The sequence below is a fragment of the Petaurus breviceps genome, unplaced genomic scaffold (genome assembly GCF_028583685.1).
Source record: "Petaurus breviceps papuanus isolate PSGF00001 unplaced genomic scaffold, PetGlider_PUasm1.0 90734, whole genome shotgun sequence".
NCBI classification, from domain to species: domain Eukaryota; kingdom Metazoa; phylum Chordata; class Mammalia; order Diprotodontia; family Petauridae; genus Petaurus; species Petaurus breviceps.
This window is the reverse complement of record NW_027187327.1, coordinates 10,017,667-10,035,927: the sequence shown is the minus strand read 5'-3', so window position 1 is coordinate 10,035,927 and position 18,261 is coordinate 10,017,667. Positions and strand designations below refer to the sequence as shown.

The 18,261-nt window shown below is 37.6% G+C and overlaps 1 protein-coding gene and 1 long non-coding RNA gene across 4 annotated transcripts in view; one reads left to right on the top strand and one right to left on the bottom strand.

The window, feature by feature from the left end:
- FILIP1 (filamin A interacting protein 1) overlaps positions 1–6,768 on the bottom strand; it is a 265,398-nt gene extending 258,630 nt beyond the window's left edge. For 2 of the 3 annotated variants that reach the window (XM_069067002.1, XM_069067004.1), the window contains exon 1: positions 6,640–6,768. The gene's annotated coding sequence lies outside the window, so the exon portion shown is untranslated. The remainder of the gene's footprint in view (positions 1–6,639) is intronic. The other variant, XM_069067003.1, reaches the window with a different exon arrangement.
- Positions 6,769–7,127: 359 nt separating this feature from the next.
- The window catches only part of LOC138145364 (uncharacterized), a 41,363-nt gene continuing 30,229 nt past the window's right edge, over positions 7,128–18,261 (top strand). Inside the window, exon 1 of the long non-coding RNA XR_011164200.1 lies at positions 7,128–7,261. This is a non-coding gene — a long non-coding RNA (uncharacterized lncRNA). The remainder of the gene's footprint in view (positions 7,262–18,261) is intronic.

Sequence of the window (18,261 nt, the reverse complement as noted above, 5' to 3'; positions counted from 1 at the left end):
GTCACAGGTGTTAAAAACAGAAAACATAAAGCAGTTCATGCTGCTGGTGATTTCTTGGCATTGTTGCTGCATATATAGGAAACTGAACTCATTGAGTGCTATGGAAGGCCTGTGGAAGTACAAATTCCATACAGAATAGTTGGCCATTGCTCAAGTTGTATCTACAGCATCCAGCAGCAGAGTATGTTCCAAAAAAGATTACAAGTCCCGTATGTGCATTCTTCTGTCTTTCAGATGTGTGAATTCATGCGTATGCAAAATGCAGTAGAACATTTTCCATACCAAATAACCAAATCAGATCATTAAGATATACTGATATATCCCCTCTAGGATTTATCCTTGTTGATATAGCTTGAGTGCAGTTAAGAAACAGAAGGGTAACTGTTGAGGCTTTACTTTTATGTCATGAATTTAATGAAACACTAAGAGGGCATCTGAGACTGGATAGGAACAAGTAAGACTTTTAGGCTTTTGCAAGTTATTTCCTTAACAAATGGCTTCTGATTTTCCCCCCTCTTTTTCTTATGCTCTTCAGATACAGCTCTTAGCTGCATCTCAACCTACTGATCAAGCTGCACTGACACTCTCCAAATGCAAAGATGTGCTGATATAGCCACAAATAGAAATTGATGTACTTTGGGAAAATTCATTTGAATGGGATGGAGTTAGAGGCTATTGGAGAGTCATTCCACCACAGATACAAAGTATAATCACGATGGAAAGAAAAATGGTTTGTTCCCCAGAAAAAAATTCCAGCACTGACCAATGACATAATGGTGACAGGACCCTGTGGGTGACAGGAATGTAACAACGCACAAAGTGGGATGTAAGGACAGCAGTTATCCTAAGAAGGAAGTATAACCTACCGGTGAGAAAGGACACCCCCTTGGAAAGGAAGCATCTATCCATCATGTCCCTCAAAGTTCCATTTACCAACCCCCTCAAGCTAGTAAAGATGCTATAAGTGAATGTGAATCCTGTTGCATATGGAATCTCTTTGAAAGACAAATCCTTATTCTGAGAAAAGAAAAAAATACATTCAAGTCCAAGAACCAAAGGTAATCAAAAAGTTTGCAGCTTATAGCCCAACTTCACTTCTGAAAAATAGATAAAAGTTTTTCACAAAAGAAATCAGTTACTTAATGAATGCATTTTAGACGTTTCATAGATTCAATCGAAAAATCCTACAGTAGTTCTTAATGGACACCTGTTCAGCTAAGTAATTTTAGCCTACTTACCCATCTTAAAATAGAAAGAGAAGGATTTCCCATCAGTGAGCACAGACACAATTGCTTTTATTATATAAAAAACTCTCAGATTTTCGTACTTTAGCTAGAAAAGCAAAGGGGGAAAATGACATAATCTGTCACCTGGGGGCAACTCAGAACAGAATCTGGTCTTAGGAGATGTGAGAAGCTAAGAGTCAGGACACTTTCTATATATAGGCCTGCTCACATACATGGCACACACTTACATTTACTGTTCTATATTTCTCTATATATTCCCTCTTCTATATTTAATCAACTGTTCTCATAAAACAAATAAGTTTTTTGAAAGAAATTTTACCCTCTTGATATTCAGGGTCACAAGCAAGTTTCATTTTTACAATCATTTGTGATTTGTGTAGGCATGAAAAGATGATTCAGACTTGCCTAGAGCAGTATTTTAGATTAGTAGATGCTCCTACAGTTACCATTTCTTAATTTTACATGTCTCTTTTCTTTCTAATTTGCTCATTGTCAAGGACCCAAAACAAATTCATCAAAAGTGATAGGAAATGGAGTTGGTGAATGCTGATTCAACAAAGCACTTTAAGATTTGTAAAATACTTTGCTAATTCCAATCCTGTGAGAAATTAGTACAAATTTTATTATCTCCCATTTTATGGACAAGAAAACCCAGGCTTGGAGAGGCTAGGTGACTTGTCTGTGTTTACATAGCTAGCAAGTGGTAGAGCAAGGACTTGAAACCAAGTTGTTTGACTAAAAGATCAGGGTTCTTTCAACTATACCATACGTATCTGTATTAAGTACTGTGCTGGGAATGAAGTTATCACAAGTATAGTCCCTACCCTTCCCTGGCTTTTAATCTAATAAGAGAGATAAAACATTCAAAGCAATTTGGGATAAATGCCAAATGATTACAAAGTGTTACAGATATTTAGGGAAGGATAAATCACTCTTGAAGGGTGGAAGTGAGGGATGGTCCAAGAAGGTATTAGGCAATGAGTGATAATTGATTTTGGTCTTAAAATAAAGGTATGATTATGATAGCAAAGCTTGATAAGGAAACAACTTCAGATGAAATATCATAAACAAAAAATTCTGAGGCAGAAAAATGCATCATTCAAGGCAATGATGAATAGTACAGGTTGCTTAAAACTTCAGGTTTCTGCTAGGAAGTAGCAGGAGATACGATGAAGCAAGGAAGATTGGAATCAGACTCTATAGGGCCTTAAGTGTCAGGTTAAAGTATTAGGAAAAGTGGGACAAATATTAGAGAAAACAAGTAGCTAGGTGGTGTGGTGTAGAAAATAGAACAACGGGGCCTGGTGTCAGAAAGATCTGAGTTCAAATTCAGCTTCAGATATTTACTAGCTGTGTGATCCTGGGTAATTACTTCATCACTGCTTGCCTCAGTTTTCTCAACTGTAAAATATTAATAATAATAGCACCTACCTCCTAGGGTTGTTGCTAGAAACAAATGAGATAATATTTATAAAGCACTTAGCACAGAGCCTGGCATATAGTACATTCTGTATAAATGTTTGTTTCCTTCCTTCCTGCTCTAAATGAATTCAAGTCACTTGGAAAAGACAAATGACATCCCAAGTTCTAGGGGAGGAAAACAAAATGATTGTTGAACCACATTTTCAGTATTCTTCGAAGAATCACAATGAACAGCAAAGATGTTACAAGACTGGAGAGAGGTAACTTTTTCTCATTTTCCCCAACAAATAAAAGGCAAGACTGTGAATACTTTAAGTGATTGATTGATGAGATTGATGTCAATTATTGGTAAATTTTTAGAAGTAATTATCAAATGGGTAGCTTGTGAGCATATGGAAGAGGAAGAAGTGATGACTAAAAAGCAGCAGGAGATCATTAAGAACAAGTCATGCCAAACTACATTAATTTCCCTTCTTAGACAGAGTTACTGGTAAATTAGAAAAATACTTACAGGCATCATATAGTAGGATTTCAGCAAGGCATTTGACAAAGTCTCTATTGCTATTCTAGTAAACAAGATGGAAACACATAGGCCTTATGGTAGAACTTTTGAGTGGAAACTACATGAGGGCACAGGTTTGATCCATTTTGTCTTTGGATCCACAGTCAAAAATATAGTAGGTACTTAATAAACAAATACTGATTGATTGATTGATGAACTCTAAGAAGCGATTAGTATATGGATGTTAATCTGAAAGGAGAGTTGGGTTGGAGTGTTTCAAAGTTCTGATCTGGGTCAGGCTCTCTTCAATATAGTTTGTCAATATTCATCAAATTAGCAAAGTTAGGAAGCAAATATGGTTGGCAGAATCAGTATCTTGATAGGCTAGAAGAGAGGGCTTCCTGAAATTTAACAGAGAAGAAGATAGTTTTGCACTTGGATTCAAAAAATCAACTGCCTAAGCTATGTACTAGCTATATTGCAAGTCTCACAGCCTTTCTGAGGGACAATATTCTCATCTGCAAAATAGGAGTAACAATAGTTTATATTATAAGAAGGTTAAGGCTCAAGTTAGATAATGAATGGAAAGTAAATTGAAAACCTAAGTTCTATGTGAATCTAATCTATTATCCACTAGAATATAAGCCCCTTGAAAGCATTTTTTTTTCATTTTTTGTGCCCAGAATACATAGCAGCTGCTTAATAAATGCTTCTTGAATTAAAATGAATTTAATAGAAACTTCCAAGGTCACACTGCTAGTCCATGAAAAAGCCAGTGGGTAATCACTGAAAATTTTTTGTATGTGCCTTAAGAAAATAATCTTGCAGATATAAGAAAGAAATATTAAAATAAAGAAGATTCTTGAAGAAATCCAGAATGGATAAAAGACTCAAAATAAAGTTGGCAAAAGATAACGAGTGCTTGGTCTACCAGTGGAAATACTGTGGATGAGAAAGACAGGTCAAACTAAGAGAACTTAGGAGCTGCTTCAATATGTAGGGTAATATTAAGGGGAAAGGAGGAAGTCAAAAATGATTCTGCTCTATCAAATCTCATTGATTATGGGAATGATGGAACTGACTGATACACTACAAAAGCAAAACCAGACTCAGAACAGTTGTAAGCACAGTGAGTTCTGCAAAAATGTAAGGCCTTGACTTGGTTTCCCAGAGCATAACAATTATTAAGGGAGCACAGAATAAGTTAACTATGACCTAGCTGTGTCAGAAAATATAAACTACCATGGATGATTCCCAGGCTATGCACTATTAGTCTCATGAATATCCTAATCAACATAGACAATACGTTGACTTATGCCAAGAAACCACATGTTTCCAGATTTCAGAGGGAATGGAGATGGTCACTTCCAGGTTACAAATGATCTATCAGAAAAAATGCAAGAACAGTGTGCTATGTGATCTTGGCATTCATCTATTGTAGAAAATCATGTGGTTTCACTTGAGATATTCTGATATGTAAGGATAAAACAGCAGTGTTGCTACTCAGACCTTCACATGCTGTCCTGGCTTTCAGGAAGCCTAGCCTTCAATTTGGGTTAAACTCTGTTTAGTTATACATGCACTACTCCACGGACTTCAAAAGGAATTGTGTGCCTGGAAAGGGTGGTAAGAGTTGGCCCAAGTGCACATACTTAAGCCAACAATGTGACCCTTCCTAAGATATAAACAAGTAGAAATGTAAAGCATTTAGTTTTGCCTTTTCAAAATTCTTTCATGACCAAAGCATACTGTCTACAAGGATCACCCATTGGTGCTAAATTCACCACTGGTACGGCTACAGATATCTATATAGCTATAGATAAAGATATAGATACATGTACTATTTGTATATGACTAGATTTATTCACCACACAAACAGTTCAAGAAATCCTAAATTTTAAACAGTTTTAAATTATTTTAAAAAATAACTAAAATGAATTTCATAAAATAAATGCCCTGATTTTCCTGAAATCATAATAAAAATTTATTAAGCCTCACAAGGTTAGAAAAAATCATTGAGGCTTAGTTCATTCTTAGTTTCAAACACACACACACATACACAAACACACATATTTATTCTTCAGAGTCAGTTCTGGATCAATTCTTTTCTTTGACTAAACATATACCATCATGATACAATTATAAGAACACTAGATTTAAAATAAGGAACCTAGGTTCAAATCCCAGCTCTGCCACTTGCTACTTGGGTGACACTGAGCAAGTTTCCTTATCTGTAAAATGGGACTGGAGGAGTGGGTAAGAAGGTCTTAAAGGTTTCTTCCTGCTCTAAATCAAAGATCTGAGGACCTGGAGAAAGTCAGCTAACATCTCTGGTCCTCTGCTTCCTCAACTATAAAATAGGAACTCTGACAACACTTCAAGAACCTTCATTAGTCCTTCCACCTTTAAATCTGATCCTTCATATATACTTAGACATTTTAATTATTTAGCAGAGAATAACTATTCAGATAATGAGCTTGTGTCCTGTTTTGTGGAATACCTCTTCTATACAAATACAATGAGCTAGGTCTCACAGTAACTTACAATATAGTCCAAAAGATTTTGTAGGATTCAATGGGGAACACAAGAAGAAATTCTTGATTTAAAAAAAATACATGGCAATTCATGGAACAAGAAAGAACATCATTCTCCCAGGAAAAATTCAGGTTTTTCTCAAATTAAGCTAAGCAAAAAAAATGTTTATTAAAGGATAGTGACTTCAATTCAACTCCATTTGAGTTGAAAGGAATGGGATCTGTTACAGTCGTATGTAAACAATTACCCAACTTGTGAACAACCAGTTTGAAACAACCTTTCAGACACTTTTTTGAATGGCTCCCCTCTACCATGGAAGAATTGGGGAGTGATTCAATACTGACTGTGGTCAGAGCCCAGGCAGAAAGAAGCATATGAGATGAGACTGTCATGAGGTCAGAACCAATAGCACAAGGTGTACCAATGTAATCAGAGAACAGGCCAAAGGAGAAGCAGAAAGCAGTAAGGCATGAGTATAGCAATACAGACCCCATGTGTGAATTTCCTCTCATTTACCACATGGACTGCTAGCTAGTTTTAGTAACTATAAAGTCTGATTGGTGGGATTGGAGTGGGGTAAGGATTTCATTCGTAATTCACTCTAAATATTGTGCAAGGGGGTTAAATGGTCTGATTTTTTTCTTAATAGCCTGGTCTTTGTCTAGTAATAAATTAGAATCAGTATTTTTATTTCAATTGACAATTACACAACCCCAAAGCTTTGTGACTGGTATGGGACTCTTTCAACAGAGAGACCATGATGTATCTGGATGTTTTGCCATAACTCACAAAAGGATATCATTCATAAACTTATCATCACATATAGGAGAACAGTGAGTACTAAAAGGCAGTATCAGATAAATTGAAATCTATGAGAAAGTTCCTCCCTTGTAGGAATACACATAGACAAATAATTAGCCCTCTCTGTCTTACCTGACAGCAGCACTCTAAGTTCCTTGGTGAATGACAGATTATCCTTCTAGAAGTCGAGTGAATTGTCCCACAGCACAAATTAGCTGGAAATCCAAGAAAACTCTCGTGCCCTGTGAAATTCACAGCAATAGGTTTTTCCCACTCCCCCAGGTCTGTCTAAGCAGCAGATAGAGTCATGCAGGGAACCAAGAAGATAGAAGAGATATGCTTTTGTCTTCCTGGAACCCCGATCAGCAGAGACAGGAGGTCGTACTCTCTTGTCTCCCACCCAGACTTTTGTTTAAAAGTTTTTTCAACTGTTGCTAGGTGTTGTTTGGCTCCGGCAGTTTGGTTCTGAGATTATGTTTCCCCCTCTTCTTGTTCTCTTCTTCCCACACTGTTCGAGCAATGACTTTGTGGAGCTGGGCTCGCTCGGGCTATATTTAACCAGTGTTCTCAGCAAGTCAAGCTTGTCAACAGCTGAAAAGTTTGGAGCAAGCTTTTCTGAGCTCTCCGGCAGCTGAGTGAAGGAGTTATCAGTGACCACAGCCCTCTCTGCACAACCTTGCTACTGCCTCTGCGAAGGATCGTGGGGAAACTGTCAAATCCTTTTATGGTCTTCGGGTGATTTCACTCTGGTGAGGTAATTATTGTTTGAAGCACTAAGTACAGGCTAGCATTGGGGATTTCTGCTTGACATTCTCAGAAGAGACTGGAGCTTCATTAGGGGTTGCAGCAGTTCACCGGGGACTACATTTCTCACCCGTTGGGCTTTTCTTGAGTAAATGTTATAGGACAGATTTTGTGTTTTATACATTTCAATGTATATCCAAGCATTTGGGAAAAACTAAGAGGAGAACCTTTCCTAACACCATTTCATAGAAGAGTGCTAAATTCAAACCTTAACTACTTGCATGGCCACGTCAGGCAAGGATAAAGACTGAATGGAGTTTTGGCTTGGGTTTTTAAATAATAGTTAAGATTATTTTAACACCATTTAATGAAATACTTTTTCTTTCTTTTCTCTTTTTTTAATAAAGAAAGGTCAGCTAAGGAAATTTTAGCATTATTGTACAGACCCTCCTGATTCAAAAGAAGATGCATATGTATAACACTAAAAAGACATTGGATTCAGGATTCTAAGGGTCACTGAGAAGGCAGCATGGTTGTCAAATGGAAAGATGGGCTGTCCCTGGAGTCAGAGGTTCTGGGTTCAAATCTTACAACTGATGATACTTGTGTGACTTTGGCACAACCTATCACAGTTCCAGGCACATAGTAGGTACTTTGTAAGTGTTAGCTCTTATTTTCACCTGTTATTTAAATCACTTGATTTAATAAACCAATTTCATTCTCTATAAGAAAGAGTTTGGGGGCAGCTAGGTGGCTCAGTGAATAGAGCACCAGCCCTGAAGTCAGGAGTACCTGAGTTCAAATTTGGCCTCAGACACAACACAAAAACTAGCCATGTGGCCTTGGGCAAGTCACTTAACCTCAATTGCCCTACCTTCCCCCCTCCAAAAAACAAAAACAAAAAAAAGTTTGGGATAGATGGCCTCCAAGGTCCCTTTCATGATTTGATAACCTAAGTCTAATATGATCTCACAGATTCCAAAGCTTATTTTGACTCAATCTAAGCTTTCATTCTAAGAACATATCCAGCCCAGATGCATAGTCTTCATTTGCTTTATTTGGTATCTTCACATCTGGGATCATATCTGTAAAAAGAGCATTATCAGCTAAGTATATCATTAAGTAGTTAATTAGAGCTGCCCTTTGAATAATCGTGCACATTCATGTGGAGCAGAGGCAGTCCTTGGCATCAGAGGCCTTAGGAAATGTAGGTAGCAGGGACAACCAGGAAGAATCTGATAAAGTAAGCCAACTAGAATGTTGTCCAGACAAACATCTCACCTAAAGAATTCTATGAATACTTCCTGGTAGTTTATTATTTTAAGGGGAATTTCTTATTGGCATATAATTTCAGGTAGATCAGAGACCACATATAGAAGCAGATTTAAGCTGCCATAGACTGTTGACATTATCTTGAGTATCAGTGACAGAGAATGCTAAGCAAAAGATCTGTCATTTTGTCAACTCCCACCACTTCCTAGGGTTGATCATATATGTTGTGAGGCAGCATGATACAACAGGAAGAAGCTTAAATTTGGTATCAAGGGTCCTGACTGCATTTACTACCTCTGTGACCTTGGGCAAGTCACTTAATTTCTCTTGGCTTCACCTATAACATAGGTTCCCAATGTGGGTGATACTGCCTTCTATGTGGGGGGGGGATGGGGGGGATGGGGGGGATGGTGGAATGATCCAGAAGGGTGGTAGTAATCTCAGGTGAAATTGGGGAGTGTTGAATAAAAATAAAGGGGTGTTGGAATCATGAAGAAAGAAGAGAAGATAGAGTTCAAATCCATCCTCAGACACTTAACACTTACTAGTCATGTCACCTTGGGCAAGTCACTTAACCCCAATTCCCTGCCCTCCCCCCTCCAAAAAGAAAAAAAGAAGATAAAAAATTTTAAAAACCTATTCATACATGTTTCATCTGTTGTGTAACAGAGTTAAAGTCACAGTGAATGTATTATTTTAAAAAACACACACACAAAATGCTAATTATAACCTATCAGTGGTCAAGTTCACTGACAGTTCTTAAGAAGCAAGTGTTGGTAGGCAAGCTTGTCACCCATTGTAGGGAAGTTCAGCATGCATTGGCAGGGAATATGTGTGTGTAATGACTTGTTTACAATGCAATATTATACATTTACATGATGCAATATTGCATCATCAAAATTTCAATGCAGGAAAAAACCCACAAATTTATAATAAATTATTAAATTTAAGATATGTTTTTTATATATTTTACATTTTTTAAATGATGCAAATTTTCAAAAAAAAATATTAAAGGATTAAAGAAAATAGATTTCCAGAGGGTTGCTGAGTAATTTTTTTTTAAGGGGGTGGTAGACCAAAGAAGTTTTGGGACCTCTGATCTATAAAATGAAGAGATTAGACTACATGACCACTGAGATCACTTGTAGTTTTAGAACAGCCCTAGTGATTGCCTGAGGAATACTGAGGTTAAGTGACCTACTCAAGGTCACACAGCTAATAAGTAGAAGACATGGAATTTGAACCCAGGTCTTCTTGCCTTCAAGGTCAGTTCTCTCTCACTATGCCACACTGCCTCATATAACTGGTAATCATTCATTGTACCATACTAGGTCTAAGGTGAATTTGGCATAGGTTATTTGGGGCAGAGCACATACTCATCTTCAGGATAAAGTATCCTTCACTTCTAGGCTTGTACTGAGTGCCCAAAGACCCCAACTCAGCACCGTCAAGACTTAACTCTATTCTGGATGTAACATTGTCTTCCAATCTCAGTAAACTCAGGGTCCTTCTCCTTTCAGTCACGGCTACTGCACCCTCCTGCAGTGGCATTTATTCAGACTCTTATCTCAGCCTTTCTGGGTCTCAGCCTATCAGGAACCACAAAAAATAGACTAGTATCTAAGGACAAAGTGCTCACTCACGTGAAATGAACTGATACTTCCAGGACACAAGGGAATCATTTAGAAAATTAGGTCTTTCAGGACATTAAATGGTACCTTAGGGAGTTCATCACTTCACACAAAGGAACAATTCAGTTCCAGGCCACATCTCCATAGTCAAAATAAAGCACAGAACTAAGCCAATTAACCAAATTATCAAGTCCTTACCCCTCAAAAAAAAAAAAAAAAAGCCCTCACTTTTGGTTTCATCATTATAAATCATTCAGTTGAGAGGGTGTTTAAAGTTTCTCTTTAAATTACCCAGGTAATTGCTCTAGTTTTCTTCACTTCTTTACTAGAGAAATATGCACAATACTTTTCTTGAGTCTTATATATTATCTATTTCTTTTTACTGCTGCTATTAATTGAAGGTGGGAAAGGGGTCAGGAGGAAGAGGAAAAAGTATGGTGAGTTTTGAGAGGTTTTTTTCCTTAGTAGTCCAATCACTGAATTTCAGACTTGGAAGGGACTTCAGCAAACCATCTAGTACAAGTTTTGTCTAGAAAAGAATCTTCTCTACAATTTATCCAACAAGTGGTCATTCTACAACTACTGCTGCTGTTAGTACTACCACTACTAACAACAACAACAATAATAATAAACGACTAAAATTTGTATGGAGTCTTAAGTTTTGCAAAATATTTCATACACACACATATGTAGAATCTTATTTGAGCTTTACAACAACTTTCAATAATATCTCAATCACATAGGTGATATTATTATCTCCATTTTACAGCTGAGGAAACTGACTTGCCAGGGTTACCTAGCTAAGGGTAATCTGAGGCAGGATTCAAAACTCAGGAATTCCTGACTCTAAGTCCAGCACTATCTATTAGGCCACCTAACTACCTAAGTATTATGTACTGTGTTTTAAGTATTTTATACATTTAGATAAATTTAATTAAGGTTAATTCATTTCCTTAATTCTTAATACAAATGGATATCTGCCTAGCTAACCTAGCCTATCACAAATGTCAGAAATTCATACACAAACACAAATATTACTAGTAGAATTAGTTAGAAGACAGTCTGCCTTTGGGAGCAATTATTCAGACAAAAGCTATTTCCGACAAAAGCCACAGAGGAAGCAGGGCCATCAAAGACTATTATAAAATTAGGCTTTGTGTATAGTCAACAAGGACTCTGTTCTTTCAGATTTTCATATTGTTAATTCATTAAAGTTCAGTTGCAGCCCTCTTCCCCCAACCCCAGTGTTATCATCATTCTGATGAGTTCAGTCACCTCCAACTAAATTTGGATTTCCCAACTTGGTGGATGATTCATAATGATGCATTCTTAATAAGACAACAGATTAGTGCTATCAGTGGAAGGAAAATATAAATGGATAAACAGGCTGGTTGGCAGATCATCTCTGTATTTCTAGCTATTACAGTGATGAAATTTTTCCTCCTTACATGCAGAAAGGTAGAACAATTTTTTAAAGTGGAGAGTTTGGCATACCATTAGAATACATCAATAAGGAGCAGAGGAGGAATTCTTTTTTGGCTACAGGGAATGATATTTACATGTTCAATGGTTTGGAAGTGGGGCTAGAGAGGGTGTAGGTTTACAAACATGCATTGTTAACAAAATTTATTGTTTGATTCTGACACTGAAGCAAAGGTGAAAGAAGTTGTAGACTATTTCCTCTGCATGCTTGGCTACAAAGAAAGCTTTCAAGCTGTCTGGAAAAAAAAAAACAGAATCACAGACCCTCAGAGTTGGAAGGGACCCCAGAAGTCATCTTGTCTAAGACAGAAGCGAACAGCAATCCCCTCTAGAGTTAGAAGATATCATTAGCAAATTGTCAACACATCAAAAGCTAAGGAAACAAATTTGTTTCTAGAAGGGAGATTAAGAAACTTCAATTTTATGGAAGTCAGGCTTTCAAAGGAGAAACCTAATAATTCATAAATATTGATTTTGGGAATACAAATGAAGGCCACAGAATTTATTGATTCATTCATTAACATTGACCTTAAAGGAGAGAAAATAGAGACAATAATCATAGGTCACTTTTCCTTGGTATTTGATCATGAAAGGGGGGAGAGATATAGGACAACAGCTTAAAGATAAAACAGAATTAAGTGAAGGATTTTTTATAAGGGGGGAGAAATTTGGCTATGTTTTTAGAAAGCAGAAAAGGAGTCAGTAGAAAGAGAAAGACTGAATATTAGGAAGAGAGAAGGAATGATTGTTGGAACAAGCTGCCAGAGGCTACCAAAGGGGATGGGATCAAGGACACAAGTAGAAGTGTCTGTCTTGGCAAGGAGAAAGATCAACCTGTTTTCCACTGGACATCTGCTGCTCTTCCAGGATTATATACTTCATTGCACTCACATTTGCTTCTAAACAAAAAATTTTACACTATGAAACATACATGAAATTTTATATCCTTGGAAGGGGAGTGGAAGAAGGAATGTGGAAGAGGTTCAGTGATCAGTTTAGTACAGAGGCGGTACAGAGACAGCTCAATGGGACTGAATTCCTGATGAGTAGTATAGTATAGAAGATTAAATTGGGCTAACCAGGAGGATTCCAGTGAATTATTCTGAAAATAAATAATTCTCAATTTTTAAGTAAGAAATCTGAACTATCATTTACAAAATCTGCATCATATATGAAGCATTGTGAAATAAAGCATTGTGCACAGGCTGATTAGATGTTCAGGGCAAGGAAAGAGACTAAAGTCAGAGATCCTTTAGGTACTAAGTCTGAGTGTGGCAGAGAGAATAATGACAACATGTCAAAGGGCAAATGGTGCCAAATTCTGAAAATCTAATCTATGGTATGAACAAAAAGAAGAATTGATCCATCAGGTATATTAACCAAATTAAACTAGTTGGACTAGAAGACCTCTGTACTTCTTATATTCTGTAATTCCATGTATCCAAACCCAACAATAAAATCAAAATTCAAAAGAAAAGATCATAGATTATAGAATTTTCAAGTGGGAAGGAATGTAAAGTTCATGCTAGTGAATCTCAGCTGGGCCCTCAGTACTGCCCAACAATCTTTTTATTCATCTTTGATAGCTGTCCATTTGCATTCCCCACAGCAGCTGGTCTAAACTTCTCCTATTCATTGCTACTTCTAATCTAGTCTAACCCCCTTATTTCATGAAGAAACTAAGGCCCAGAGAAATTAAGTGGCTTATGCATAGCCAAACAGCTAGACAATGGCAAAGCAAAAATGAGTTGAGCCCTCCTTATTCAAGGTCTTTTGGTCTTTCCTTCATAGTGGCTACTTTAGAATTAAACTCCACAAATGTTTCAGTATTTTTTCATAAGTATTTTTTTTACACAAAATGAAAAAAAAACAGGTCTTCTATTATTTAGTTAGTTTATTAAACTAAATAGATAGAGCTACCAAAATAGATAGTGAAAGATTTTCAAAGTAATAAGAACACATAGTCCTTGCTCTCAAAACATTTAAAACTTAGTGTAGTAGGGAAGTGCATACACAGTTGACAATTCAGAAAAGAGAGGGTCACTTCTGATAAGCAATGAGGTAAAACTTAATGGGGGAAAAAAGTGGTATTTGAGCTAAGTGTGAAGAAAAGAGCTTCCAAGGGGAAGTAAAGGGAGCAAAACTTTATTAAATGCCTACTATGTGCAGGTCCTGTGCTAAGCACTTTATAAATAGCTCCTTTGATTCTTACAATAATCCTGTGAGGTCAATGCTATTATTATCCCTTTCTTATAGTGGAGGAAACTGAGGGGAACAGTGTTGAAAGTAACTTGGCCTGGAGTGGCCAGGTAGCACAGAGCGTAAGAGCACCGGCTCCAGTGTTGGGATGACCTGGGGATCGAATCCGGGCTCAGACACTTAGCATCCACCCAGAAATACCTGGCCGTGTAACCTTGAGCAAGTTACTTAACCCCAATTGCTTTAAAAAAAAATTTTTTTTTTAAGAAAAAGAAAGTAACTTGGCCAGGGTCACACAGGCTAGAAACTGTCTGAGATCAGATTTGAACTTCTTGACTCAAGGCCCTGTGCTCTTATCCACTGCACCCAACTCCTAGCTGTGGAAAGAGTAATCAGTTAGTAAAGGCATAGCAATTCAGGGAATTAATGACAAAGAGTTCAGTTTGCCAAGAGCATATCTATCAATAAATCCATCAACAAGCATTTTTTCAGTATCTACTCTGTGCCAAGCATTTTGCTATACCTTACAGGTAACAATACAATAAATGGATCAATCCTTATTAGAAAGGAACTTATATTCTAATGAGGAAAACAACATTCATATATATATATATATATGGCATAAAGTCAAAGTGAATAAATATAGACAAAATAGATATACAAAGTAGTTAGGAAGGGAAGACAGTAGCAGTTGGGGGAAGAAGTGTCAGAATAAGCTTCATGTAAAAGATTATACTCTAATTTGACAAGAAGAAGAAGATGACTCTGTGAGGCTGAGGTGAGGAGTAGGTGCGCTTCAGGTATGAGGGACAGCCAGGGCAAAGGGGAGATAGAATGTCATGTGTGAGGAGCAGAGAAAAAGGTCATTTGACTGATGCCACAAAACAGAGGTAGCCAAACACAGTAAGGGATTTTTCACAATCTTCATCCTCCTTGACCTCTTTGCTACAATCAATGCTTTTTACCATTCACTCTGTCTTTAAAAAAATCTTTCCTGGGGTGGCCAGGTAGCACAGCAAGTAAGAGCACTGGCCCCAGAGTCAGGATGACCTGGGCTCGAATCCGGGCTCTGATACTTAGCACCACACCCAGAAATAACTGGCTGTGTAACCTTGAGCAAGTTACTTAACCCCAATTGCTTTTAAAAAATAATCTTTCCTCTCTTGGCTCCTGCACTCTCATGGATATCTTTTTCTCTTTCTATTTATTCTTCTCTCTTCTTCCTCTTATCCTGTAATTATTCGTATTCTTCAGGGTTCTTTGCTCATCTCTCTTCTTTTCTCTCTCTACCTTCAAAAATCTCTTCAACTTCCCTCCCTTGAACCATCACTCCCATGTAGGCAACCCCTGAATCTAGATTTCCAGCTACAAGCACTCTGTAATGCTTTAGAGCTGTAGCAGCAAGCACCCCAGCGTCCCCAGGGTGGCTGCTAACACAGGTTCTTGGATCCGCTTTGCTAATGGAAAGCAACTCAAAAGGGTTAATAAGCTTACTTTAATCAGTCAAACATATATCATTTACCTAGTTCAGGGGAAAAAGGTCAGCACCCTGAACTTCAGAGTATACAGACAGAATTATCAAGACAGAAAAACAGATCAAGTAGACAGGTTTCCAAACTGTCCAACCATTACATCCATACCAAATCACAGTTACCATCAATATCTGGGTTTTTCAAAGCTGGGGGGGCTCTCAACAGCTTCCCAGAGTCTCATCTGATCAAATCACACAACACTTCTCAAAGTGAGCCCCAAAACAAAGCCTCAAATCAGGGCTTATATAGCCTTCTCCTGGCTCAGAGAATGTAACAACCTTCTTAACCCACTGCCCAATCAAAAAGTATTTCCTGAGAAACAAGCCTCCCACCACAGGCTCCAGGTGCACTTTAGCCTAGGGGCAGGGAAGATCTTAAAAATTTACATTCCCATTACAAGAGAAGAATTCCCAACTTTCCCTTTGGCAGTTCTACCTGAATAGATGTCTTTCCACCACCTTAAAACAAATATTTTCAAAGATCATTTAATTACCTTTTCCCTAATCCAGACTTTTCCTCCATATTTCTCTATTCTATCATTGCCACCACCATTCTCTCACAGTCCCACAGTTTCAAAACACTAAAGTGGTCTTTGACTCCTCCCTAGCCCTGGCCTCTATACCCAACCATTCACTAAATCTTCTCATTTCTATCCTACCCCCAGCATCTCTCTCAATCTGTATCTACCTCCCATTCCTATTGCCATCACCTGATGTAATCCTTCATTATCTCTTGCCTGGACTATAATGACAGGTTTCCCAGTGGTCTCCCTGCTTCTAATTTCTCACTTCTATCATCCATCCTGCAAACTGCTGCCACATTAATTTTCCTCAGGCAAAAATCCTTTATCACATTATCCTATGGCTCAAAAAATTCTAAATAATTCCTTATTGCCTTCCTAATAAAACCCAAATTCATCATTCTGACTTTTGAGGCCCCTTATAATTAGACCTTACCCTAAATTTCCAACATTGTCTCCTATTCGTCTTCCCCCCATGCACTACATTTGAACTATTTACTTTCCTATAAACATCCTTCCCTTTCCAGCTTCCAGGTCTTTATTCACAATATTTCTTCCAGCTAGAATCAATGCCCTTCCTCCACCCACCTAATTCTTATCCATCTGTCAAGTCAGATTGTTCATGTCAGAACAGCTTCTTCATGAAAACTTTTCAGAAATTATAAGTTCCCTATAAGCAAAGTTTGTGTCTTATTTACAGAGCAGCTAAGTGGTACACTGGATAGAGTGTCAAGCATGGAATCAAGAAGACCTGTGTTCAAATCTGGCCTCAAACACTTACTAGACGTGTCACCCTAGGGAATTCACTTAACCCTGTTTGCCTCAGTTTCCTCATCTGTAAAATGAGCTGGAGAAGGAAATGGCAAACCACTCCAGGATCTTTGCTAAGAAAACCCCAAAGAAGGTCACAAAGAGTCAGAAACAACTGAACAGCAACCACAAATCTCCCCTCAAACCTAACAGTACATTTAACAGTTAAGCACAGTACAATTTGTTGAATGAACAGATCCCCCTGCCAGAAATAGTATCTCCCTCTTCTGAACTAATTAATACAGTACTTTGTGCCCCATATAGCAAGTTAACATTATATATTATTGTACAGCTATTTTTACACCTGTATTCTTTCTTCTACTAGATCATAAGCTCTGTGAACAAAGGACCTGTGGCTAATTCCTCTGTGTACTTTCACAGAGAGGCGGGACTACATGATAGATAGCATGCTGAACCTGATGTCAGGAAGCTTCAAATCCTGCCTCTCATACTTCCTAGTTGTCTGACGCTGAGCAAGTTACTTAACCCCTCTAAACCTCAGGCAACTCTGTAAGACTTCTCTCCTAAATCTCAGGCAGACAGGATCTGTTTTTCCTCTGGAAATTAAGGATTCTTAACGTCTTGATATATGCCCTCAGAATGCCAGTTTAGAACAACACCTTGAACATAGAAAGACTCAATATTTTCTGAATAAAGGACCATATCAACCTTTTAAATGCTTGTTTTCCAATCTGATATGTCAATAAAAGGATTAAAACATCCATGTTCTTTGATCCAAAGATTCTATGGCTAGGCACACATATTCCCAAATCAAAGACTAAACTAAAGGTCTCTGTGTGCCAAAATATTTATAGTTGTACTTTTTGTAACTAGAAACAAAGTAGAAGCCTGTCCTTTGGGAAATGGTTAAACAAATTGTGGTACACTAACCACAACTATAAAAAAAATTTATGAATATGATAATAAGAGAATGGGGTGACTTACTTGGATTTATACAAAGTAAAGTCAGCAGATCCAGAAAAACAATATACAGAATGACTACAATGTTACTTAGGAAATAGAAATGGGGAAACACTGCTACCTTTTGGAATGGATGCCACTTTAAATGTATGGTATAGGGGTAAAGATGCTGGAGTCAGAGGATTTGGTTCAAATCCTGACACTGCCATTAATAATCTGTTTGACCTTGGGCAAATTGACTAACTTCTTTAGACTTAATTCTTTCCTTATCTGTAAAATTATAGCATTGGATTTAGATGATTTATAAGATCCAATCCAGCTCCAAATCCATGACCCCATGATCCTAATTGTTAATCTATGTTCCTATCCCTGCTTTAGTATTGGTCCTGAAATGTTTAGACAGTACAGACCCTATATAGATTGGCATGCTTCTGAATGCTTGGTAAGCCTGCTTTTCGGCATGAGTAATGGAAGTCCATATTCTAAACTTTGGAACATCGACAGATATTCTATGACTGTTTCTAGTCCATTACTATAAAACTTGGTTGAATGCTGAGCCAAAACTGAGAGGACATGCAAAAAGACTTCCATGGAGGGCAGCTTCATCTTTTTCTTCCCTGTCTACAATGACATGAAGAAGAAT